Consider the following 7215-nt stretch of genomic DNA (forward strand, 5'->3'; position numbering starts at 1 on the left):
TTTCTCAGGAGCTATGCACCCAAATTGCGTGAAAATGTAATCACATGTCAGTTTTAGTATAATATATTTGTCCAATGAATACCCGTTTATCATCTGCATTTCTTCCTGGTGTAGCAATTTTAATGGGCAGTAGTGTACATTGTGATGGATCCTTGTCAGGGATACGTTGAAGACCTCAACGGCAGTGAAGACGGAGATGAAGATCATCGGTACGGCGGAACTAGCGGAAAAGACAGCGCACATCCTCTAGAGTCTGTTCTGGTATCCAGCGGGTAGTGGTCAGTGTCTCTTCACCTAGTTGGTGCGGCTGCTCGATGCTCTTCTTGATCTCAACAATCAAGTCATAAACCTTCATAGAAGATTACCACAAAAGAAGTTTAAACTTGAATAAGCATGATGTAACAAAAGGGAAGAAATCCACTACCCCCGGCAATAGTCTCTAGACTGAATCTTCCTGGTTATCGGACTGTGGAGAACCAGGAACTTCATGCGCAGAAGAGTCAGAGCTTCTCAAAATCTCTAAGACCAAAACAGAAAAACTTCATAGGAACTCTCAACGCAAAGACACTCCCCAAAGTAGGTAAACTCAAACAACTCACAAATACTTTGGAAAAATTCCACATAAAAATCCTTGCCATTCAAGAAACACGATTTACTGACGAAAATAATTTCGGTTTAAGAAACTTCAGAATCTACAAAGGGAAACCTGCAGTCCTGCTGAACAAGCGATCCAAAAAATTTGGCACAGCTTTTGTTGTTCACAAATCAACTGTTGGGAAAGTGATCGTTACATGGAAATGCAAAGAAACAACCGCAGCTAAACCAGATCAAGAAGACATCTTATAGGGGAGAGTCAAGCAAAGTGGTCATGGCGGACAAAGTGGCCACTGGGGTCTGGAGGCTACAAGGTGCTGGCGTGGATAGGGAGCTGCTTCAACTTATTCTCCCTCGAGGGGTCAGTCACCTCATGTCTGAAGCCTAACCTGCCTGCTGCGCCGCTCATTACAGTCATATTAATTATTTTCCGTGGATTTCAGTTAGCGTGATGTGAGGTAAGTGGTCAGTTTGTGTATTTGTTGTTTTCTGTGTCGCTCAACAGAGTTATAATTTTTTTTATTTTTTATTTTGGTTATTCTGATGTAAGGTAAGTGGTTAGATTGTACATTTATTGTGGAGTGGTAATGTAACTTACGTCGTTTTGTAATGAAATTTTGTTGAAGGTGTCGTATCTTGATTCCATAATCCTACTTCAGGTACTGAAATTTCGGCCATGCTATTAGAGGGTACACAATTTCGCCCAACGGCTTCAGTGTGGGTAAAAAGCAGCCGTTTCAGCGGCGGCTTGTGGCCACATTTCCCGCCAGGAACAGACTGTCTAGCGGGGAAACGTAACTCGCGGGGAGTCCTCATAAGAGTAACCTAGAAGCGGCAAATAAGGAAAGAGAGGAAAAAGAAAATAAAAAGGAAGAAAAACGGAAAGCAGCTGAGAAGAAGAAAGGAAGTAGGTAGAAGAGTGCGAAGTGCAGGCACCACAACCCTAGAAGAGCTCTTTTTGACGACAACGATGAAAACAGGGAGTGCGTCTACTGCGAAGAAAAGTTTTGAAATTCAATGGCAGAAGTGCAGTGGACTTTCTGCTAGCTGAGTTCTCTCTTTGGGCTAACGAAATCTATATAGGAATTGAGGAGTGCAGTTTGACTTTTATTGGTGAAAAGAGTGAAATGTTAAGGTCCAATCAAGTTTTACAGTAAATATTTATTTAGTTATTTGTTAAAACACTTTTTATCCCCTATTTTTTAATTTAAAACTTAGTGACCACTTTGCCCGCTTATGTCGGGAAAAATTGGCTACTTTGCCACTTCGTGAAAACTGATTTGTTGCAAATACTTAATCTGAACCTAAAGCAATATTTTACTTCGGTAACTGCACGTTATAATCCCTGGTTTCTATGCATTTCCGTCTATTGAAAATGTAGTAACACCTTAGACTCGCCACTTTGCACGCCTCTCTACTAGTGAGGGACGGGGACCGTAAGTGTTGATGACGGCGATTGTAAATATTGCGTGATAGCAGAGGAAATCACTAGTAAGTTCCAAAGTGCTAGCAGCAGAACAGGTAACAAAGTGACTGTGCATGGGAAGTCGAAAAGCACGGGGTGCAGTGGTCGAACAGTTTCACATAAGACATACATTTCTGTAAGTCAAAGCTAAGCAGTACTTGAGATGGTTGAAAAAGATAGACGCTACTGAACAGTGGATGACTGGACACGAGTGATGTGGACCTGTACCCTGTGTCAAACCAATGGAGGGGTTTGCGTTTGGCGAATGCCAGGGGTATGTTACCTGACGTCGTGTGGTGCCAGAAGGGAAGTACGGAGAAAGTGGTGTTACGGTGTAGGGGTGTAGAGCGTGGTTATGGTGTGGTCCCCTAACTGAGCTTAATAAAAAGCGAATGTCGAAGGACGAGAATACGTTTTACAACATTGTGTACTGTGTACAATAGAGGAATACTTCGGAGACAATGATTGTTAACAGCATGAGGGTGCACCCTGTCATGGAATAGCATCTGTGAAAAACAACATTTCTGAAACTGACTCGCCTGACAAAAATAATACGTTAGAACGTCACCTCCGTCCCAGACCCGAGAGTCCAACATTATTTCTGCTTTTGAGAAAGAATGGGCCGCTATTTCTCCACAGATATTCAAATACCACGCTGAAAGAGTACCCAGCATAGTTCAAGCCGTGATAAAGGCGATGGGTGGGCACGTGCCTTGCTAATGTTCATTGATAGGTAGCCCAATACTTTTGATTAGATGGTGTAGATCGACAATCCCAGTACACTATCGCCAGTCTACAGAGACATTTTATTTTATTTATAGCTGCTTCAGCTGACTGTACCGTCTTGTGATTCCAAGAGAAACCGCGGGACTGCTACGGTCGCAGGTTCGAATCCTGCCTCGGGCATGGGTGTGTGTGATGTCCTTAGGTTAGTTAGGTTTAAGTAGTTCTAAGTTCTAGGGGACTTATGACCTAAGATGTTTAGTCACATAGTGCTCAGAGCCATTTGAACTATTTGATTCCAAGAGAGGTTCTTTTATACTACACACCTATGTTTTCTTTCATTATAACATTTACTGCACAATATTAAACAAATATAGCTATATTTCTCTGCTATATTAACAGAAAAAACGCAGTCGAAATAAATGAAGAAGACTGAAGTGAAGTGAAAGAAAAACCTTCCACCACAGTACCCTCTTCCCCTATTTTGTTGCAGACACAGACAATATTCTTGGTAATCTTTATCTACAGCTCCATCTATAATCCGCAAGCCCCTTTTCCCTGTTCCGGTCGAGAGCTGCTCGCGGGAATAGCGATTATAGGTAACAATCCACTGAACCCCAGTCTCCCTAATTTTACCTTCCGTCTCTTTGCTAAAAGTACGCAGCAGGAATCAAAATATTGATCAACTCTTCCAGGAACGTTAAGCTCTGTGAATTATAATAGCGAACCACACCGCGATGACGATAGCCTGTCCTGTAAGGTAAGTAGCTCTAAGCAGTATGGAACTTAACACCTGAGGTCATCAGTCCCCTAGACTTGGATCTACTTAAACCTAACTAACCTAAGGACATCACACATATCCATGCCCGAGGCAGGATACGAACCTGTGACCGTAGCGATCGCGCGGTTCCAGACTCAAGCGCCTAGAACCACCTAGCCGGCCAGGAACCTAATCTAAATATGGCGGCTAGTTGGGCCGTCGAGATATCGTGTCATCATCGGAATGAAATCTGGCTGCATAATACCCGTAACGAGCATCAGGCAGGATTCGAACCTGTGACCGTAGCAGCAGCGCGGTTCCGGACTGAAGCGCCTAGAACCGCTGTCCTGTAAATTTTTACACTCCTGTCAGATAACCGTCTCCAGGAAGCTTTTGAGCTTTGTAATCCCACCTGTGTGGAAACACGTTGGTTTCCTCTATCAACTGCTTCTGGTACGCATCACTGGCAGACGAGAAATATTGAAGTATTAACTGAAAGAGGATTTTGTGAGGTACCTTCTTCGCAGAACGACTACACTTCGCGAAGATCCATCCCATCAATCACAGCCCGACATAAGCTCTTCCTGCGATTAATTTTTTGTGTGGCCTTTTTACTTCAGTTCGCTCTGTACGCACACCACCAGATATTTAATGTATGCGATAGATTCATTTGCTCATACAGTACCGGGTATTTCCCCGTGCTTATGCGCATTTGTTAATGTGCGCCAACTGTCAGTACCTGCACCAGTTGTCTATACTCTACAGATCTCACTGCATTTTGCTCTGCTCTCTACAGCTGTGTCTACCCACATACTAAATTAGTCCCGAATGACCTTGCGTGACTCAAAATGGTTCAAATGGCTCTGAGCACTATGGGACTTAACAGCTGAGGTCATCAGTCCCCTAGAACTTAGAAGTACTTAAACCTAACTAACCTAAGGACATCCTGCCCAAGGCTGGATTCGAACCCGCGACCGTAGCGGTCGCGTGGTTCCAGACTGAAGCGCCTAGAACCGCTCAGACACCACGGCGGGCCTTGCGTGACTCGGCAGGACTCTGAAATACGTATTATTATTTGGGTGACTAGGTCTAAAAATTTGTTATGTGCTATTTATTTGACAGATGCATTCAAATGTATCATTTCGTTCTCGTACTGAAATACATTATGCTGAAAACACACTTGAGAGTATTCTACGAGGGGAGTTTAATAAGTAATGCAGCAAATTTTTTTGAGTCATTTTCGGCTGAAAAAACGCGGAATTTGTTGTGGCATACCGTGGAACATTACTGCTTCAACCCCTATAATGTCATGAAGTTACGATAGGGTTGGTGCTATACGTACCCCTTAATATTTAAGGGAGGCGCGTTCCAAGCAGAGACCTGTCACTGAGTTTCTTTTGTTGGAAAACCAGAGCATCGCAGATATACATAGGTGCTTGCAGAAAGTCTACGGAGACCTGGCAGTGAACAAAAAGGAGGGTTAGTCGTTGGGCGAGGCAGGGTCGTGGAAACCCGTCCGATTTCCGTCGTGTCAACCAGTCGCACAAAGCTCTGGCTCGTACGGTGTTGGAACGTGCGGACACTTTCGTTCGATGTGATCGACGAATCACAATCAGACGCCTCGCTGCCCGACTGCACGTCTCTGCTGGTGATGATGACACACTCGTTCACCAGTTGGGGTACTCAAAGAAGTGTGCCCGGCGGGTTCCTCGGCGCCCAACAAAGACCATAAATAGGACAATCTCTGCGGCACTGTTTGCGTTTTACGAAGCTGAACGTGACAATTTTTTGTAGAAAATCATCACAGGTGATGAAACATGGGTTCACCTCTTCGAACCCGAAACAAAACAGCAATCCACTGAGTGGCGTCACACCACCTCTCCTCCGAAGAAAAAGTTCAACGACGCACCCTCAACCGGTGAAGTCATGGCAACGGCCTTCTGGGTCTCTAAACTGGTTATTCTGTTTGTTGTCCTCCCTCATGCTGAGGCTTAGCGCCGTATACCGATCCTGCCTTGGAGGCGGTTAAGCCGGCCGCGGTGGTCTAGCGGTTCTGGCGCTGCAGTCCGGAACCGCGGGACTGCTACGGTCGCAGGTTCGAATCCTGCCTCGGGCATGGGTGTGTGTGATATCCTTAGGTTAGTTAGGTTTAAGTAGTTCTAAGTTCTAGGGGACTTATGACCTAAGATGTTGAGTCCCATAGTGCTCAGAGCCATTTGAACCATTTGAGGCGGTTAAGTGGGACATGTGTCTCAGAGCTGGATAGTGACAGGTGGTGACGCGAGACTGGACGCGCACGTAGTTTATGTATCAGCCGATAGAGGACAGTATTGGATACGGGACTGTAATTTAGTTTCGATTGTGCCCACTAGAGTCCACTAAATTAATTGAATGTTTTTTATAAACTGTATTTTCATAAAGTTTTATTATGTCTTCTTGTGTATGCACAAAGTTATAAATGTGTTTTAGCAGTATGAATGATGCGTGAGTGTGGTTTAAGGTTAATATGAAGAAGTATGGATGTGGACAAAGGGGATTTTTGTAGAACAGATTTGTAAAGTAAGTTTATGGTAAAGGAAAAGTTAATTCATGTATAAATAAAAATAAAAAATAACGTTATGCATTAAAAGAACTTCAGCATATTAGATAATTACGTCAGTAAAAAGTGCAGTCGTTAGGTTTACTATTTTGCGATTGGTTATTGATGAAAGGCGCGGGCTGACACGGGAGAATGTTGTTTTGCTATAGGCTGTTGAGTAAACTGACCAATGTTAAAGCAGTATTCTTCGCCCACCTTTCTCTGCTGGTAGAGAGGAGTCGGAGCCTAGCCATGAAACAGTTCGGGCGTGTATAGTAGTAGTTCCGATGGAAATGATAAGTTGTCGGATTTAGAAGTGTTTCATACATCATAAGTGTTGTAAAGTGACAGCATAATTATTCCGATGGGTGCGTAGAAATTTCGGAATTTTTAAGTGAATTTTGTGACGAGAAAAGACATAAATTCCGCGTGCCGTATTGAGCAGGCCTGTGGCTAAAAACTGTGACTGCTTTAGGTACAGACAGACTCAATATTTGTGGAGCATTCTCAATCAAAAACAATCTGTAGCTATTACGTTTTCGGGAAATGCAACACCATGAACTTGCTAACGTGAGTGAAAGGGATTGTGAGTGACTGTGTTAAGACTAGCAAGGGCTTGGCAGTGATACTTGTTGACCTAAGCTTCAGAATATATTAATTAAGGACAAAATTTCCAACCTTTCATTTCGTGTGAAAACTTTCTCCCGAAACGTAGATTACTGACTAATTGCAGCCTGGTTCACGACGAAGTACAGCAGGTTTCGCTCAGCTACCCTACTAATGATCTGCTGAGACACTGTTCACAGGTAGGTGCAGGTTCGTCGTCGTAAGGGGACGGAAAGAACCGCGTGCATCGGTGCCGGGAAACACTAAAGCCGTAGTATTTTGTATTCGCGGTCGAGAGAAAGATTTTGATGGACTGAACAGTGAACGTTAGTCAAAGAATTTAGTGAACCGGTACTAGCAGAAGTTTGAACGGAACTCGTTTCGAGTTGCTGGAGTTGCAAGAAAGATGATGATACGCAACGGCTGCAGTAGAGACGGAAGCGCAGTGAAGCATCAGATGGCATGTTAGCGGTGGCGGCGAGCCGTACA

The sequence above is a fragment of the Schistocerca cancellata genome, chromosome 8, assembly GCF_023864275.1.
Source record: "Schistocerca cancellata isolate TAMUIC-IGC-003103 chromosome 8, iqSchCanc2.1, whole genome shotgun sequence".
NCBI lineage: Eukaryota > Metazoa > Arthropoda > Insecta > Orthoptera > Acrididae > Schistocerca > Schistocerca cancellata.